This window comes from Vulpes vulpes, chromosome X (genome assembly GCF_048418805.1).
Source record: "Vulpes vulpes isolate BD-2025 chromosome X, VulVul3, whole genome shotgun sequence".
Classification (NCBI taxonomy): Eukaryota; Metazoa; Chordata; class Mammalia; order Carnivora; family Canidae; genus Vulpes; species Vulpes vulpes.
The window spans coordinates 115,007,685-115,026,513 of NC_132796.1; the positions used below are offsets into that span (position 1 = coordinate 115,007,685).

General features: G+C 43.0%; 1 long non-coding RNA gene across 1 annotated transcript; it reads left to right on the forward strand.

The window, feature by feature from the left end:
* The first annotated feature begins 218 nt into the window (after nt 1–218).
* Nucleotides 219–18,530, forward strand: LOC140596163 (uncharacterized). Its single transcript, XR_011998180.1, has 2 exons — nt 219–1,116; nt 18,370–18,530. It is a non-coding gene; the product is annotated as an uncharacterized lncRNA (long non-coding RNA).
* The last annotated feature ends 299 nt before the right edge of the window (nt 18,531–18,829 follow it).

Genomic DNA, 18,829 nt, shown 5'->3' on the forward strand with positions numbered 1-18,829 from the left:
GTTCCCCAGCAGTAGTGTGGAGCAGGGATTGCAAGAGCCTGAGAGAGGAGACCAGTTAGAAGGCAAGAAATGATCAAGGCCTGAATGCAGACAGTGCCCAAGGGAGGAAGAGAGCTAGAGATGTTTCTGAGGTAGAATTGGTGGACCCTGATTACTGAGTGAGGTGGAGACACAGGGACTGAGGCGGGTAGGGAAGAGGAGGGGGGACCAAAGCTAATACTGTACTGTCTAGCCTAGCAGTGTACGAGGCCCCTGGTGTCATTCAAACTCAGTGGGTGCCACTGGACAGACCTGGGCTCCCGGATGCCAGCGTTACCAGGCTGCTGGCATTGCCACCTTGATTTCCCCTTCCTCCCATCCTGCACCTTGACATGGGCATTTCTATCCAGGGGCCGGACCCGTGGGAAAAGCTCATAAAGTGGTAGCCTCTTTGTATCTCCTGCGCTTTGACCTGTAGGTTTGGTCTCCCTAGGGGCCACCTGGCTTCGTTCTCCTGTGTTGAGGACTTCCGTGCTCGCCCGCCGACGGGGTCTGCACAACGTTTGTGGCATCCTGAATAGAAGACTGGTGGAAGTCTGCTCAGAGAGACAGAGCCCTGCCCAGCTCTACAGTCCATAGCTGCCTTCCCCCGCCCACCCCTCCTGCAGTTTACAGAGTGGCACCCGAACACAGCACGAGCCCGTGTCCCAGCCTTGGGCTCTGAGATGGACTATGTGCCTTCTCTTCCTTCCAACCCCGCCTCAAGGACGAACTCATGCTTTTCAGTAGTCCACGGGGGGTCTGAGTCCCCAAAGCAGGCGGGTCGGGGCAGAACCTCGGCTGGCCCGCCACGGCGCTCCTTGCTGCAACGTGGTGATCCGAGACTGGCCCCAACCACTGTCCATCGGTGCGCCTTCCAGGAAGATGGCATGAACTGTGGCTGACAGGGATCCCGTGTGTTGGGGTGGCGGCAGCGCTCCTGACACCACATTCCAGAGCAATGGGCAGGTGTGTTGCGGCAGCCTTCGGGAGACCCGCGCTCTCCGATCTTGCTCTGAGCCGCGTGGTAGGCATTACGTGCGTGGAGAAGCCGCGTGGCTACCAATTCTGCTGCCCTGTCTCGGATCGGAATCCCAGGTGAGCTGCAGCTGTTGCACACACAAGCAAACTTCTGAAGCAGAAGGGGGTGTAGGTTAAACATAAGGAGGAGTATTTTGAAAGGAGACTGTCAACTACGTGGTTGGAATCCTCCTGGTCTCTGTCAGCATCATCTTACCCTACCTCAGTAACTTGTGAGCCGCTGGGGGAGGTAAGGCTCAGAGTCAGGCACCGGGCACAGAAAAGTAGGAAGGCTGATCTCTCCTCCTCAGGAGTCTAGGGGTTGGTTTGGTTTCCTAAGATATTATTCATTCCTGAAAGACAGGCGGAGACACAGGCAGAAGGAGAAACAGGCTCCTCGCGGAGGGCCTGATGCAGGACTCAACCCCAGTACCCTGGGGTCACGCCCTGAGCAGAAGGCACACACTCCACCGCTGAGGCCCCAGGCGCCCCAGGACTTTAGAGTGTTGTCAGTGCAGCAGGAGAGAAAGAGAGGGCAGGGAAGAAGAGCAGAGGTCAGAGGGTGAGCACCCCCGTGGTCTGGCAGGTATAACAGGGTCTCTGGCAAGGTGAGCAGACACCCTGGTCTCCCTGGGACAGGCCCCCCTTTGCACTCCATTTGACCCAGCCTTACTGTTGACTCCATTCCCTTCACTCCCTCAAGTCTCTGCGAGGCTTTAGAAATGTGGTCAGTGTTCCTCTGTCTGGGCTGGAAATAGAAAGTCTGTTAGCCCGTCAGGCCCCTGGGAACCCTTAGGGGCCTGGGATAGTTGTTTTCTGCATCCATTGTGATGGGGTGTAGCCATGGTTAGTTGGGGACACAGACAGTGGCTCACAGACCAGGAGAGGTCATTTTTCTCTCAAGTGGAAGCCAGAGGTATATAGCTCAGGGATGGTTTGCTGGTTCTGTTCATCCACCGAGTCCTTTGGAATCCTGAGTCCTTCTGGCTTCTTGCTTTGTTTTCTTTTTAAGATTTCATCTCTCCATGAGAGACAAATACACACACACACACACACACACAGAGAGAGAGAGAGAGAGAGAGAGAGAGAGAGACAGAGGGAGAGGGAGAGGGAGAGGGAGAGGGAGAGGGAGAGGAGGGAGAGGGAGAGGGAGAGGGACAGGCGGAGGGAGAGGGAGAGGGGGAGACACAGGCAGAGGGAGAAGCAGGCTCCATGCAAGGAGTCCGATGTGGGATTTGATCACAGCTCTCCAGGATCACAGCCTGGCCTGAAGGTGGCCCTAAACGCCTGAGCCACCCGGACTGCCCGGCTTCTTTCCTCCACCATACATCGGCAGGGTTCCTAAGGTTCCCTCGTGGTCCAAGCTGCTGTTCTAGCTCCAGCCATCCTGTAAGCGTCCCAGCCAAGAGGAGTGAGGAGCAACTTAAGAAGCAGGTTAAAGGGCACAGGCCACAGGCTCTTCCAGGAAGGCTGCCGCACGTTTTCCCGAGACACTTTCATGACACCAGTGTCTCCTTGGCCAGAGCTAAGTCCCATGGCGACATTTAACTTACAGGAAGCTGAAAGGGAAGGCTTGAGATTATGGAAGAGGAGGAAAGTGGATCTTACGGGGCAGTTCAGAGTGTCTCCATCTTAACAATTGCCCCCAAGCAATGATGAAGTTCTCCATGATTCTGCTGCACTGTCTCTGCAAGACAGGGTTGTGGTGGCCGTGTCCAATTTGGAAATACTGTCACACTGCCCCTACAATGACTTTTTGCAGAGGTGGGGCTGGTAAAACATTGCTGCTCTTCGTTGCTTCTCTAGGATTTAGTAATACAATCTCTTTCTTTTTCCTTTTAAGATTTATTTATTTATTTGAGAGAGAGTGAGAATGTGAAAACATGAGTGGGGGTAGGGGCAGAGGGAAAGGGAGAGAGAGAATCCCAAGCAGGCACCACACCCAGCACTGCAGCCTGACACAGGGCTTGATCCCACAACCCCCGAATCATGACTTGAGCCAAAATCAATACTCATACGCTCAATTGACTGAGTCACCCAGGCGCCCCAGTAATGCAATTTCTTATAGCATCGTCGTTTAATCTTTAATGTTTGATTTGGGGATCCTTGGGTGGCTCAGCAGTTTAGAGCGTGCCTTCGGCCCAGGCATGAACCCAGAGTCCCGGGATTGAGTACCATATCGGCCTCCTTGCATGGGGCCTGCTTCTCTCTCTGTCTCTCTGTCTCTCTCTCTCTGTCTCTCTCTGTGTGTCTCTGTCTCTGTCTCTCATTTAAATAAATAGAATCTTTAAAAAATAAATGTATTATTTATGAATGTTTCCTCTTAGGGAACTTTGGAACTTCAGTCAGTCGATCATGGGCTCTTAGCTCCAAGCTTCCTTCCCCCATCCCAAGCCACATTTCATCCTTCCTGCCTGTCTCAGAGAAGGGGCTGCCCTAACCTGTTGGCAGTAATACTGCCTCGGTGCCCTGGTTCAAAGCTCTGCCAACCTCTTGAGGGATCTCCATGACAAAATTTTTTTTTAATTTCATGTCTTGAACCTTCTTCTATTTCCGCGCACCTTTCTGCCAAATCACATATTTTTCCCTCTGGCCCGTACGTGTTTTCTTTCTCCTCCATCTTCTGCTTTGTTCACAGCTTCTGCTGCATCACTGCTCCTCCGTCCGTTGCGTTTAATATTTCCACCATTTGTATATAATATATGTGAACTACCTGAAGAGAATAGATAATTGGAAACTATTGGAAAGGAATTAAGATGTGATGAGGTTTGAATATTCATCACCCTGTGTCAAGTGTATTTTATTTCATTATGACTGTCTCCACCAATTCTCATGGGGTCTTGGTCCAATTACTATTGGAAGACGTCACCGAGGACATGACTTCCAGTTCACTCCTGAGCTGGACCCCAGCGATGGGAGGTTCCTCACCTCCTCCACTGTCTTTGGACTGTGCATTCTGCTTACCTTCCCTGCTCCTATAAGCTGACAAAGGATATAGCCCCGAGATACCGCATGGTGTTGTGACCATCTGGATGGTAGTCGTGACTGAACCCAGTTACGGCTTCTGGATAAACTCTTAGGATTCTGGAGGGCAGATGTAGAGATCGATTCATCTTGCAGCTACCCTAGATAAGCCTCATATATAATTTCCCTTGTTTATTAAACCTGCCACCTCCCGATCTGGAGTGGCCTGCATCTTTCTTTGATCTCTTCCTGCCCTCCATATGTGGGACCCAGTTTCAGATTATACCAAGGAATCTCCCGAAAAGGTTACAAACCAACAATTACCTAAACTCATGGCTCCATAGTTTGCTCATCTCTTAGATTGGTCTAGGGATATTCCCAACCTCTTGGGTTTTCAGGGAGGACGCTTTTTTCAACTCCTGTTACTAAACTTGCTTCTCCCAAAGGCTGCTTTCTTGTCCTCCCTGACTCCTGGTTCCTAGGCCCTTTCCCAGGGCTAACTACTCTTTACCTATCCTTCAGCCTACCACCCCAGCCTTCTGTCCTTTTATGTCCTGGTTCTTTGGATTCTGATCAGACTTCTCCACACTGCCATGCCCCAGCCTCTTGTAATAATAGGCCGCACAGACACTCACAGTGGCTTTTGCCTCCGTCTTGTCACCCCATTAATTTGTTCAGCTATATAGTCAACAGACTTTTTATAATTATAGTTGATACAAACCAAGCAGTCACTGTGTGCCAAGTACCATTCCAACTACTTTACCTGTTAATCATCACAACATACCTAAGAGTAATATTAAAAGTTTAAAAAGCATACTTTCCTAGTGAAGCCATGTGGTGCCGAGTGTTCTTTTTGTAGAAAAGGATTTGATTTTAAAAAAAAAAGAAAGAAAAAAGAAAAAAACCAAGGTGTCTGATCAGTAATTCAATTTTTTACTTGTTATATAGGTCTATTCCGACTTGCTTCTTGAGTCAGTGTTGGTTCTCTGTGTCTGCTAGGAAACTCTATATTTATACATGCCATCTCCTTTCTCAGCATACAGTTATGCATAGTATTTCCATCTAATCCTTTTTATTTATATATTTTCTACTCTTTCATTCTTGATTTGAATAATTTGACACTTCTCTTTTCTTGAATGATCTGACTATAGGTTTGCCAAACGTGAACCCCTGGATTTCTTAGTCACTAGCTGGTCTCGCTTTGAGAAGTGTGTGGTCCTGGATAAAACTCATTGCTTAGTCATTGACCAGTGGCCATCCTTAGAAGATTGTGACTTTGGCTATATTGTAAAGACATATCCGTTAGAAGCTAATAGAGACTATCAGCTAATCACAATATTTAAGGCAGGACACCAAGTTGTTTCTTGAAGGGGGAATCTTATAGTCAATGACTGGATTCCCCCCACAGCCTTAGAGACTGTGGCTTAGCACTGTTGAAATGTGAGTAGGGTACCTGGGTGGCTCAATGGTTGAGTGTCTGTCTTTGTCTCAGGTCGTGATCCCGGGGTCCAGGAATCGAGTCCCGCATGGGGCTCACCACTCTGCAGGGAGTCTGCTTCTCCCTCTGCCTATGTCACTGCCTCTCTCTGTATCTCTCATGAATAAATAAATATAATCTTTAAAACAAATTAAAAAAGAAATGCGGCTATAACAGCATTGCTGTTCCTGCCTTAAAGTCACCCAATCCACACACTCCCAAATGACAGAAATTCAAGTTTTTGAGTAGGAGACGGCATCTCATTCTTAGACCCCAATAGGAGAACAAACTTCATTTTTTATTAATAATATTTTTATTTAGGTATAATTCACATAACTAAATCCACCCCGTTAAAATATGTAATTTAGTGATTTTAGTATATTCACAGGATTGTAAAAGCATCACCACTGTCTCAGTCCAGAATATTTTCATTCCCCCAAAAAGAGTCATTCGTTTTAAGGAATGACTTAAATGACTTCCATAGCCATTAGGAATCATTCCCTTTTACCCACAAACTCTGGCAGTAATTGATCTGCTTTCTACGTCTGTGTATTGGCCTGTTTTGGGGACTTCAACTTAGCACAATATTTGAAAGTTTGTTCCATGTGGAAGCAAGTATCAGTACCTCCTTTTTTTATCTTAAGTGTTTAGTTCATTCCTTTTTTAATAATAAATTCATATTTATTGGTGTTCAATTTGCCAACATACAGAATACCACCCTGTGCTCATCCCGTCAAGTGCCCCCCTCAGTGCCCGCCACCCCGTCACACCCCCTCCCCGCTCTCCTCCCCTTCTACCACCCCTAGTTCGTTTCCCAGTGTTGAGTCTTTCATGTTCTGTCTCCCTTTCTGATATTTCCTACCCATTTCTTCTCCCTTCCACTCTATTCCATTTCACTACTGTTTATGTTTCCCAAATGAATGAGACCATATAATGTTTGTCTTTTTCCGATTGACTTATTTCACTCAGCATAATACCCTACAGTTCCATCCATGTTGAAGCAAGTGGTGGGTATTTGTCATTTCTAATGGCTGAGTTCATTCCTTTTGAATGCATGAGTAGTAGGTCATTGTATGACATAGTATGACATTTTGTTTACCCATCTGTTGATGTACACTTAGGTTGTTTCCACATTCAGGGTATTATGAAACACTGCTGTGAATATTCAGGCACACAATTTTGTGTGGACGTGTGTTTCAGGTCTCTTGCGTATCTATGTAGGAATGGAATCGTTAGGTCAAATGATAACTTTGTGTTTAAATTTCTTAGGATCTTTCTAAGTATTTTTCAAAGTATGTGCATGCTTTTACATATACATGGGCTCAATATAAAGCCAGAATCTAAGCCTATTGTGCCTTGTTTCTTGCTTTAGCAAATGAGGTCATCTCCTGCCACCCCGGCCTTCTGTCCTTTTATGTCCTGGTTCTTTGGATTCTGATCAGACCTCTCCACACTGCCATGCCCCAGCCTCTTGTAATAATAGGCAGCACATACACTCACAGTGGCTTTTGCCTCCGTCTTGTCACCACATTGATTTGTTCAGCTATATAGCTGAACCCTTTGTGTAAATGAAAATGATGACCCTTTGTATAAATCGAAAAGTTCTAGTAAGAGGTTGCTATTTTCATCGTGATGACAACAATATACATATCCTGCAGTAAGTCGGTATGATCATGGACAATCAAAATGCCCGGGCTGATTTAGGGCTCCAGTGAGAAAATGCCTGTGACCCCTACACTGATGAACAGTGCCGTGTAATGATGGCAGAAGCTGCTCCAGACGTGAAGGGATTTTATTAGAACTGGCCACTGGATGGTGGCAAAGGGTGATATTTGACAGATGTAAGAGTGCCCTCTGGAGCATTGGGGTATCTAAGGGAGGACTTCAGGGCCAGCCTCAAAGATGACAGTACCTACAATACCATGTGCTGCAGGATGCCAGGGGCTTCAGGTTCACCAGAGCTCTATGAAGTACAAGTTTTACCCCCACTTTACAAACTCTCTGTGACTTGACTGACTTTATCCTGAGGCCATACGTGAGTGTCCAGTGAGGCCAGGATTTGCAACTTTAACGAGTAGTCACTTGGCATTTACAATGTGCCAGTACTGTTGTATGTGCTCTACATGGATTACTTGACTTTGTCCTCCTGATGGCCCCATTAGGTAGGTACAAATGTTATGCATGGTTTATAGATAAGGTAACTGAAGCACAGTGAGGTCAGGAGCTTCCTCAAGATCCCAAAGCTGGGAAGTGGCAGTCAGGATTCAAACCCCGGCACCTGGGTCCAGAGCCCCTGCTCTCAGCCATGTACCTGGCTGTGTCCTTTATATCTGAGTCTGATTAAATAAACTATTCTCTCTCAGAAGTAAACACATTTGTAATTGCAAATTGTAGTTGTTGAGAAGGACGGGGCAAGATGGTGGAAGAGTAGGGTCCCCAAGTCACCTGTCCCCACCAATTTACATAGATAACTTTCAAATCATACTGAAAACCTATGACATTGGCCTGGCATTTAAAAAGAGAACAGCGGCAACGCTCCAGAGAGACGAGTTTGCAATTCTAACAGGGTCAGAAAATGGAAGAAAAATGAATAAATAAAAAAGAATCTATTGAGGGACTGGCCTCCCGAGGAGCTGGGCTAAGGGAGACGTTGAAAGACCCTGGGACATGAAAGCCCAGTTCCAGAGAAGCAGAAACTTTAACAATATTCCCTGATGGAAAGGCGCTCACAGGGAACACGTGGAGGATCCCAGGAGGTGCAGTGGAGCTGCCAGGTTCCCGGGGTCACTAACTGAGGAAGTGCGCCCCAGGAGGAGACCGCCCCACACCCCACAGGCTGAGCGGGTTAAAGGGCAGGAGTGTGCACTTGTCGGGGCATCAGGAGCAGCTCAGGAGGTGGCTCCTCACAGAGGGGGCTGTGCGGCACTGGGAGTGGGATTCCAGCAGCGCAGGCCCCGGAGCCCAGGGCAACGGGGGACACAACCCAGGATCCTGCACTCCCCCCAGGACAGGCGTAGGCCGGGAGGGGCCAGGATAGCGGGGATGGTCCTACCTGCTGGTGCCCTCAAGCAGTGCTGGTCAGCACCTCCAATCCCGGGAACATCCAGTCCAGTGCAGACTGGGAGCTGTGGTTGTTACTGTGGGAACTGACACCAGGGCTGGAGAGCTGGCCACAGCCATTGTGTTTGTTCCTCCTGGTGTCACCTGTGACTGGGAGTGTCAGGTCGGTCAGTGGACAGAGTCCTCATCGCGTCAACAGCTCCAACTGAGCCATGCTCCTGGCAGGGGGCACGGCAGCTCCCCCAGGTACACACACCTGAGAATCAGTGCAGCAGGCTCCTCCTCAGAATACCAGCTGTAGAAACAGGGGAAGAGCAAATTCTTGACCCAGCAGCACTGGAAAGCTCCAGGGCAAGTCAAGGGATGTACAGTATACAGAACACAGGATACCCTGCCTTGTTGTTGTTTTTGTTTGTTTGTTTGTTTGCTTGCTTGCTTGCTTGCTTTGTTTCTTTGTTTTTTATTTTTTATTTTTATTTTTTTTAAACTTTTTATTATTATTTATTTATGATAGTCACAGAGAGAGAGAGAGAGAGAGGCAGAGACACAGGCAGAGGGAGAAGCAGGCTCCATGCACCGGGAGCCCGATGTGGGATTTGATCCCGGGTCTCCAGGATCGCGCCCTGGGCCAAAGGCAGGCGCCGAACCGCTGCACCACCCAGGGATCCCTGTTTTTTATTTTTTTCTCTTTTTTTTCTTCCTTTTTCCAACGCAAATCATTTTGGCCACTCTGCACTGAGCAAAATGACTAGAAAGAAGAACTCACCACAAAAGAATCAGAAACAGTACCCTCCCCCACAGAGTTACAGTATTTGGATTAAAATTTGATGTCAGAAAGTCCATTCAGAAGCACAATGATAAAGCTCCTGGTGGCTCTGGAAAAAGTATGAAGGATTCAAGAGACTTCATGTCTGCAGAATTCAGATCTAATCAGACTGAAAATTAAAAATCAATGAAATGAGATGTAATCGAAAATGGAGGTCGTAACGACGAGGGTTAAAATGAGGGAGAAGAACGAGCGAGTGACAAAGAAGACAAGGTGATGGTATCGAAGGAAGCTGAGTAAAAAAGAGAAAAACAATTAAAAGATCATGACGAAAGGCTAAGAGAAATAAAAGACAGTCTCAGAAGGAAAAATCTACGTTTAATTGGGGTTCCAGAGGGCACTGAGAGGGACAGAGGACCAGAAAGTGTATTTGAACAAATCATAGCTGAGAACTTCCCTAACTTGGGGAGGGAAACAGGCCTTCAAATCCAGGAGATAGAGAGATCCCCCCTAAAAATCAATAAAAACTGTTCAAGACCTCCATATTGGTAGTGAAACTTGCAAATTCCAAAGATAAAGCAAAAGTCCTTAAAGCAGCAAGAGACAAGATATTCCTAAAATATATAAGGAGAAGTATGAAGTTAACAGCAGACCTCTCCACAGAGACCTGGCAGGCCAGAAAGGGCTGGCAGGATATATTCAGGGTCCTAAATGAGAAGAACCTGCAGCCAAGAATACTTTATCCAGCAAGGCTCACATTCGGAATAGAAGGAGAGATAAATAGCTTCCAAGATAGAGAGAAACTGAAAGAATATGTGACACCAAACGAGTTCTGCAAGAAATATTAAGGGGGACTATTTAAAAGAAAGAGAATGCCCAAAGAAACAATCCACAAACCCTAGGACTGAATACGTATTATGATGACACTAAATTCATATATTTCCATAGTGACTCTGAACGTGAATGGGCTTAATGATTGCCATTAAAGGTGCAAGGTTTCAGACTGGTTAAAAAAGCAATATCTATCTCTTTGCTATCTACAGGAGACACATTTTAGACCTAAGGACACCTATCGCCTTAAAATGAAAGGTTGGAGAACCATTTACCATTCAAATGGTGCTCAGAAGAAAGCAGGGGTAGCCATCCTCATATGGGATAAAGTTTATCTCAAAGACTGTAGTAAGAGATAAAGAGGGACACTATATCATACGTAAAGGGTCTATCCATCAAGAGGAACTAACAATCCCGAATATTTATGCCCCTAATGTGGGAGCTGCCAAGTATATCAATCAATTAATAACCAAAGTTAAAACATAATTAGATATTAAACAATTATCCTTGGAGACTTCAACTCAGTGCTTTCTGAAAATTCCAGGTCTTCCCAGCACAATATCTCCAAAGAAACAAGAGCTTTAAATGATACACTGGACCAGATGGACTTCACAGATATTTAGAGAACTTTACATCCAAATGCAACTGAATACACATTCTTCTCAATTGCACACGGAGCTTTCTCCACAATAGACCACATGCGGGGTCACAAATCAGGTCTGAACTGATACCAAAAGATTGGGATGATCCCCTGCATATTTTCAGACCATAATGCTTTGAAACTAGAACTGAATCACAAGAAGAAGTTTGGAAGGATTTCAACACGTGGAGGTTAAAGACCATCCGGCTAAAAGAAGAAAGGGTCAACCAGAAAATTAGAGAACAATTAAAAAGTTTTATGGAAACTAATGAGAATGAATACAACCCTTCAAAATCTTTGGAATACAGCAAAAGCAATTCCGAGAAGGAAATACAGCACAAAATAAGCATCCCTGAAAAAAAACTGGAAAAAAACTCAAATACACAAGCTATCCTGGCACCTAAAGGAGTTGAAGGAACAGGAAATGAAACCTTCACTCAGAAAAGAGAGTTAATAATGATTCGAGCAGAACTCAGTGAAACAGAGACCAGAAGAACAGTGGAACAGATCAAGAAAACCAGCAGTTGGTTCTTTGAAACAATTAATAAGATAGATAAACCATTAGCCAGCCTTATAAAAAACAAAAGAGAAAAGACTCAAATTCGTAAAATCACGAATGAAAAAGTAGAGACCACAACCAATACCAAGGAAATACAAATGAATTAAAAACATGTTATGAGCTCTATATGCCAAAAAATTAGGCAATCGAGAAGAAATGGACGCATTTCTGGAAAACCACAAACTACCAAAACTGGAACGGGGGAAATGGAAAACTGTAACAGGCCAATGACCAGGGAGGAAATTGAAGCAGTCATCATAAGCCTCCCAAGACACAAAAGTCCTCCGCCAGATGGCTTCCCAGGGGAATTTTACCAAACGTTTAAAGAAGAAACCATGCCTATCCTACTAAAGCTGTTCTGAAAGATAAAAAGGGTTGGAGTACTTCCAAACTCATTCTATGAGGCCACTATCACCTTAATTCCAAAACCAGACAAAGACTCCACCAAAAAGGAGAATTATAGACCAATATCTCTGATGAACACAGAGGCAAAAATTTTCAACAGATACCAGCCAATAGGATCCAACAGTACTTTAAGAAGGTTATTCACCATGAGCAAGCGGGATTTATCCCTGGGATGCAAGGCTGGTTCAACAGTCATAAAGTAGTCAATGTGATAGATCATATCTACAAGAGAAAAAACAAGAACCATATGATCCTCTCAATAGATGCAGAGAAAGCAGTTGACAAAATATAGCATCCATTCCTGGTCAAAACTTTTCAGAGAGTAGGGATAGAGGGAACATCCCTCAGCATCTTAGAAGCCATCTACAAAAAGCTGACAGCAAATATTCTCAATGGGGAAACACTGGCATCCTTTCCCCTAAGATCAGGAACAAGACAGGGATGTCCACTCTCACCAATGCCATTCAACATAGTACTAGAAGTCCTAGTCTCAGCAATCAGGCAAGGAAAAGAAATAAAAGGCATTCAAATTGGCAAAGAAGTCAAACTCTTCCTCCTTGCAGATGAGATGATATTGTACAGAGAAAACCCAAAAGACAAGGTTATTAGAACTTACACAGCAATTCAGCAGTGTGCAGGATACAAAGTCATTGCCCAGAAATCAGTGGCATTTCTCTACAGTACAAATGAGACGAAGAAAGAGAAATAAGGAGTCAATCCCATTTACAGTTGCACCCAAAAGCATAAGATAACTAGGAATAAACCTAACCAAAGAAGTAAAGGATCTATACCCTAAAAATTACAGAACACTTCTGAAATAGATTGAGAAGGCACCACGAGATGGAAAAATATTCTGTGCTCATGGATTGGAAAAATTAACATTGTGAAAATGTCAATGCTACCCAGGGCAATTTACACATTTAATGCAATCCCTAACAAAATACCATGGACTTTCTTCAGAGTTGGAACAAATCATTTAAGGTTTGTGTGGAATCAGAAAAGACCCTGAATAGACACAGGTATTAAAAAGGAAACCCAAAGCTGGGGGCATCGCAATGCCAGATATCAGGCCTTGACACAAGGTCAATAGAACAGAATAGCGAACCCAGAAATGGGCCCTCAACTCTATGGTCAACTCATATTAAGCAAAGCAGGAAAGACTCTGCACTGGACAAAGGACAGTCTGTTCAACAAATGGTGCTGGAAAAATTGGACAGGCACGTGCAGAAGAATGAAACGAGACCATTCTCTTACACCATACTCAAAGATAAACTCAAAATGGATGAAAGATCTAAATGTGAGACAAGAATCCATCAAAATCCTAGAGGAGAACACAGGCAACTCCCTTTTTGTATTGGCTACAGAAACTTATTGCAAGAAACATCTATGAAGGCAAGGGAAACAAAAGCAAAAATGAATTATTGAGACCTAATCAAGATAAAAAGCTTCAGCACAGCTAAAGAAACAGTCCCCAAAATGTAAAGACAACCTACAGAATGCGAGAAGATATTTGCAAATTACCTATCAGATAAAGGGCTAGTATCCAAGATCTGTAAAGAACATATTAAACTCAACAACAAGGAAGCCAACAATCCAATCATGAAATGGACAAAAGACATGAACAAAACTTTGACCAATGAAGATATAGACATGGCCAAAAAACACATGAGAAAATGCTCCACATCCCTTGCATTCAGGGAAATCCAAATAAAAAACACAATGAGATATCACCTCACACCAGTGAGAATGGGGAAAATTAACACGGCAGGAAGCAACAAATGTGGAGAGAATATGGAGAAAGGGGAACCCTCGTGCCCTGTTGGTGGAATGTGATCTGGTACAGCCACTCTGGAAAACTGTGTGGAGGTTCCTCAAAGAGTTAAAAATAAAACTGCCCTACGACCCAGCAATTGCACTGCTGGGGATGTACCCCAAAGATACAGATGCAGTGAAACATGGGGACACCTGCACCCCCAATGTTTCTAGGAGCAATGTCCACATTAAAAAATAAATTTATTAAAATAAATAAATAAATAAATAAATAAATAAATAAATAAATAAATAAATTTTTTCACTTTATTTGTTTTCTTTTTTTATAATAAATTTATTTTTTATTGGTGTTCAATTTACCAACATGCAGGATAGCACCCAGTGCTCATCCTGTCAAGTGCCCCCGTCAGTGCCCGTCAGCCATTCACCCCCACCCCTGCCCTCCTCCGTTTCCACCACCCCTAAGCAGAATAGACATCTCTATAACATTTTTTTCCCCATCAAAGAATAGGGTTTAGTGCTCCTTTTATTTAGGGCTTTTTTTTCACCTCAATCTATCAGTAAATTTGTATAGTAACCTCCATAAAGATCTTAGACCTCTTCTGTTGTGAATGGGATATGTTCTATGAAATCTTCAAAAACAGTTATTACTTTTGTGTGTGTAGCAGGCTCTTGATCTTGCTATAGTGATGTAGCATACACAATTTTTCTGAAGTCTCTTACTAATTCAGATATCCCATGTACCTATTTCTCTGAATTCTCTATATAGATGATCATATTGTCATGCGCCATTATCTTCCTTTTTGATAGTCATTTATTTTGATATGCATAGTTCTGGCTCTGTTCTAGTGTACTTTTAAATGGTACAGCTAAAAGCATACATCTGTGTTTTATCCGTGTCATCAGTGAGAAATGCACCTTGCATTTCACATTTAAGTGTGTGTGGAGTAGCTATTAGGAAATTTGTTAAAAGTTTTTATCTTGTACTCATGGTGAATTTTTTTCAAGGGCTTTTATCATGCCCATTGGCATGATATAATGTTTCCTTTTAATTTTTCAGCATGGAGAATCATAATTCAAAGTATTTTCTACTTTAAATCATATTTTCACTTCTTAGCCAAGCCTGCTTGTTCACTCAATTCACTACTATGCTGAAAATGGTATTAATTTACTTAGGATATTTGCTACTGTAAGAGTGAACTTGGCTCAAGTGTTTTCAGTGTGGAAATGGGGTGCTCATCTGGTTTGAGAGGTATAGAGAGCTTGCCCAGGAAAATGAGTTAAATAACTCATTTTCTATTTCTCTATGGACTGATTTGGTCCCTTATCTTTTTAAAAATATTGTCCATTTCACCCAGGATTTCTAATGTGATTGCATGATATTTATAATGAAACCTTTATTACAGAAATTCTAAAACACACACAATAGTAGAGAATAGTATAACAAACCCAGTATACCTGAAAGCCAGCAGTAATCATCTTTAGTACATGGCCAGTCTGGTTCCAATATACCCTCACCTTCCCCACATCTCTGCCACTGGAAGAGGGGATCCTCAGACACTCAGATAAGATGAATACTCAGATGAGGATCATCTGAGACACTATGCTTTTTCATCTCATCTCATCAGTATTTCTACATGCATTTCCAAAAGACAAAGAAGCTTTGGTAAAACATAGATGCAATACAATTATCATTTCTACAAATCTAAAGAAGTTACTAGTATCAAATATCCAGTTACTTTTCACATTTAACTTATCTGGAATTTTTTTTATGTTTCTTTGAATCACAAATATGGCCTATATTCGGTGATTTTTGGTTATATCCCTTAAGTCCGTTTTAATCAATAGATTTTCCCCAAACAACCCCCTTTTCTCCCCTTGCAGTTATTGTTCTTGAGGGAAAAAAGGCAGGTTAAATTTTGTGACATTTCCCATAATCTGAATTATGTTAAACAAAACATTTTGGTGTCCTTGAACATGTACTTAGCCTCCTAGTTCTTTAAACTGAGAGTCCCAGGTAGGCACTTGATCAAATTAAGTTTGCATGTGTGTTATTCTGCTGTATTTTCTTTCTTTAAAAAAACAAGATTGCCACATAGATAATGCTACGTCCTTCCAGTATGAAGAACATAATATCTATTGTCCTCTGTGCTGCAGTTGGCAGACACTGATGATCATCACTTTTGTGTGTTGGGGGTAGCAGAATGGGAATTTTCTGTTTTCTCATTCGTTCTTAGCATATTAGCTGAAAAACCTCCATATGTAGAAATATTTCCATGTCCAACATTTGGTTATGCGGAGAGGATCATGTATTTATTTTGTGTCTTTACATCATTTAAATATCTTCTTCAACTATATTTTGTACAGTTTTCACCGACACTGTTTACTTGTCATAGTTCTCCTTAGTACCTGGTCATATTTGCAAAAAAAAAAAATGTCTGTTTTATGAGTATTTTCAAAGAATTGCTTTTTTTCGTTGGTCTTACTGCTTTCTATTTTGCTATTTCTAAATTTATCTTCATTATTTCCAACCTTTTACTCCTTTGGGTTCAATATTATGTTCATGCTGTAGCTTCTTGAACTTCTTGGGTACTTTAACTACTTCTTTTCTCTGATGCATCTATTTAAGACTATATATTTATTTTTGATATCCATTTGGGCTATACCACACATGTCATGCTATAAGCGTCTTGTGTATTTGAATTTTTTAAAAGATTTATTTTTTTTTGGAGGGGGTGCAGAAGGAGAGAGAAAATCTTTTTCTTTCTATATTTTTTTATTGGAGTTCCACTTGCCAACACATAGTATAACACTCAGTGCTCATCCGTCAAGTGCCTCCCTAGGTGCCCGAAACCCAGTCACCCCATCCCCCAATGCACCTCCCCTTCTACTACCCTTTGTTCATTTCCCAGAGTTAGGAGTCTCTCATGGTTTGTCACCTTCTCTGATATTTCCCACTCACTTTCTCTCCTTTCCCCTTTCATCCCTTTCACTATTTTTTATATTCCTCGAATGAATGAAACCATAAGGTTTGTCTTTCTCTGATTGACTTACTTCACTCAGCATAATATGCTCCAGTTCGGAGAGAGAAAATCTTAAGCACACTCCCCACTGATCTCAGGGCCTGACATGGGGCTCAATCTCACGACCACGAGATCATGACCTGAGTCGAAATCAAGAATAAGATGCTCAACTGACTTAGCCACCCAGGCGCCCCTGTATTGTTCAAATTTTTAACAAGTCGACTAGGTCATTCTATTACTTATGCTACTGGAGGATTTTCAATGTATACCTCAAAACTGGGAAATGTAAAAATATTTTGAGAAGTCTGCAAAGATGGTAAGAGTTAGAATGGTATTTGGAGGAAGTTTCGGGGTTCAGCAGTATTTCATTTTATTTTTGTTACTAATTATAGAAGAAACTTAAACATAATTAACTGCTGGTGACAGAGTTGAGTTTAACCCAGGGATGCAAAGAAGTTTAACACTAGTAGATCAATCAATATAATTGGCCACATGTAATAGTCAGGGTGGTTCAGGAAAATCAAAACCACTACAAATATTTAACATGGAGGAAATTTAATGCAAGGAATTGATCATTCAAGTGATAGAGAAGCCAAGCAGAGGAGAATTGGGAAACCCAATATTTAGCGTTACAAAGAAATCACTCCCACCTCTAGACCTGAAGAACAAAGAGTGGAAAGAGTGTTACTAGAACCTGGGTTCAGGATTCAGCAGAATCTATATCCATGATGGGTCAATCTGACGTAGCTGGGGCCATGAAGAATATGTAGCCATTGAAGGAAATGCCAGGTGATGTAGAGGAAGGAGGAGAAAATCTCTGACTGCTTCTATCCTTCTGGGCTCTAATCTCTTAATGGTGTTTCAGTTAGCTAAATGAGAATGGCAGGTAAATGTTGGTGAACTTAGGAATTATATCCTATAGGGGTAAGCCCTTGTACAATGTAGAGCAGAATGGGGAGGAATGAGGGGTGAATTTGGAGGTGAGGAGGACAAGGATTGCCTTACATTACATTAACAGATTGAATGAGAAAAATCATATCTAATTGTATATAGAAAAGTATCTAATCAAAATTATCATCTATTCATAAAAAAAGAGATGTCAGCCCAAAGTATTAGACTGGGACTATGGGTTTTGGGGAGGAAGCCCAGAGAGATAAAATGCCATTCTCATCACATCACATCAAGGGCACATGCTATCAACATGATATGTCACCAATGATGTTGACCTTTATCGCCCAGCTGTGGTAACGTGTCTCGGGTTTCTCCTCTCAAGCTCAGGTGAAAAAGTAAGGAAAGGAGGGTCAGCACTTGCCTAATTTCCTAAATTATCAGCCCAGGCATCAGGGCTCTCCATAGCGAACTTGTCACACAGATTAGAACCCAACAAGAATAATTCAACCTCTACTTCCTGCAGTGTAACAGAAGTCTTCTAATGTGGACAAAAATGAACAGGATCATGGTGTATTTAGAAGAGATAAGGGGGTTTGGGTCTCTCTTTTGATGGAGCCTGAATATCAGAATACAGCACGCGATCCTTATTTTGTGGGTGGCAGGGAATGAAGCAGCAGAGTGCCACGATCACAGCTGGCCCCCCATCCTTCCATCTTCTTAGTAGTGGAGCTTGGAGCTATTTTCTCATGTACTGCCTGTTTGCTCACCTTCCTCACTGGGTGTTAGGAAGGGTTAAAAGTGCTTAGGAAGACATGTACTTATCAGTACTCAGAATGGCGCCATTTAAACTCCCATATGAGAATGATACTTTGCTCATTTGGAGACCAAAATATTTCACAAGAACCACATTTTGTTTATGTGTGTGTTCCCTCTCGACTCTCTCAGGGTAAGCTGCATCCAGTGGCAGCTCTACATCATGGCCTCAAACCCACAAGGAAGGAAGTCTTGATAAGGAACTGAAAACACCAGCTGCAGTTCCCTATGGAATGGCATGAATCCTCTTACCTACGGTGATGTACAAAATTACAGTTTCCATCTGGATCTCACTTGTAGGCTTATTTTTTTTTTGCTTGGTTTCAAAAAGTGTGTTGCCTGTGTTCTCCTCTAGGATTTTGATGGTATCTTGTCTCATTTTTAGAAATTTCATTCATTTTGAGTTTATCTTTGTGTATGGTGTAAGAGAATGGTCCAGTTTCTTTCTTCTGCAAGTGGATGTCCAATTTTCCCAGCACCATTTATTGAAGAGACTGTCTTTCTTCCAGTGGATAGTCTTTCCTCCTTTATCGAATATTAGTTGACCATAAAGTTGAGGGTCCACTTCTGGATTCTCTATTCTGTTCCACTG